Here is a 1,738-nt window from a genome sequence, read left to right as displayed (position 1 = left end):
CTCGGATGTAAAATAAGAAAAGGGCGTGTCACTGGGTGCACACTTGATGCGTTTACGTATTATTGGAAATTCGAGTTTGAGAGCCCACGGGTCATTTGAGGTCAATAAAATCAGACCCAAATGGAGAAAGTTGAAACATTCCTTAATTAGTCCCACAGTGGGGAAATTATTCTCTGAATTTGACCCATCCCTGTATATATAGGGAGCAGTGGGCTGCCAATGACAGGCGCCCGGGGAGCAGTGTCTTGCTCAGGGACACTTCGACACAGGACACGGTGCAGCCGAGGATCGAACCGGTGTCCTTTCGGTTGGCGGACAAACCCTCTCTACCCAGTAAGCCACGGTCGCCCCATGAAGTGCAACATATGAGGGGACCGTTTAGCGCGGACGTTTCCAACTGAATTAGAATGTCTTTCAAACGTCTAAATCACACTTAAACGCATTCTGGTTATAGAGCAGAAATCCTTTGTAACTACTTATTAATTTTACACACATGTAAGGTCCCCTCACACCTGTAGTTTGGTTATTTGGTCTGGATCAAGGGGGGGAAAAGGATATATTGTTGCGTTTTAGTTCTTTAGCCTTTAAACAGCAACATGAAGTTAGGCAATGGGGCGACTGTGGCTAAGGGCCACAAGGGCAGGGCCGCCTTTCAATCAGAGGGTTGGCGGTTCAATCCCTGGCTCCAGCTCTACTAGTCACATGTCAATGTGTCCTTGAGCAAGACACTTAACCCCAAAATTGCTCCCGTAGTTGTGCCTACGGTGTAGAAATGTGATAGACTCTGAATTGTAAGTTGCTTTGGATAAAAGCGTCTGCTAAATGACTGTAATGTAATGCAATTACATAGAATATTAATTTCTCAACCATAAATAAGTTAAATTAGAAAGCTGATATCCAACTGTAATGTAACTGTGAAAGGAGATGCTTTCTTTTGGTAACAAAGTAGATTTTACTGCATACTTCAAAAACTTAAAAGGTACAGAGTACTTGTATTGTTTGCATTATTTTTTTTCAATAAACATAGTTTGTTTTTGGATTATATTGTAGCGTCCATACTTTTACATAATTGCGTCTCTTTATATGTTGCTTTACTAAAGGTTGTAGTTGTCATGGCACACTGATCTAAAAGATGTGGCTCACAGTAAATTTGATACTACATTGGATTCATGTGGTAGTGCAGCTAACCTCTGGGATTTTATTCAGTCCAGTGAGGCAGTTTATTTAGCTCTAAAACAATAGGAGAAAACTTCATTTCAAAAACACAAAAGTCAAAGTATAGTTACATATCTTTACATATAATGCAGACAAATATGTATATACAATATTCATATTTTACATTGATAGTGTAAAAGTTTCCGGTATAGGACTTCTTTTTTTACAAAGCATAGCACAAATAGAAATATCACATACAATTTGTCAAAATGTTATGATAAAGTCCACACAGACACGTTGATAAATATGGCTGTTTAAAACAACCATACAATGCTTGAGACCTAAGGTCCCCTCACACCTGTAGTTTGGTTATTTGGTATGGATCAAGGGAAAAAGGATATATTGTTGCATTTTAGTTCTTTAGCCTTTAAACAGCAACATGAAGTTAGGTAATTACATAGAATATTAAATTCTCAACCATAAATAAGTTACATTTGAAAGCTGATATCCAACTGTAATGTAATGAAGTCAATTTTACTGCATACTTCAAAAACTTAAAAGGCAGCGATTGTTTTTGGATTAT

This window comes from Anarhichas minor, unplaced genomic scaffold (genome assembly GCF_050575085.1).
Source record: "Anarhichas minor isolate MPS153535 unplaced genomic scaffold, ASM5057508v1 ptg000028l, whole genome shotgun sequence".
In the NCBI taxonomy this organism is placed as follows: domain Eukaryota; kingdom Metazoa; phylum Chordata; class Actinopteri; order Perciformes; family Anarhichadidae; genus Anarhichas; species Anarhichas minor.
This window is presented reverse-complemented; position numbering follows the sequence as displayed.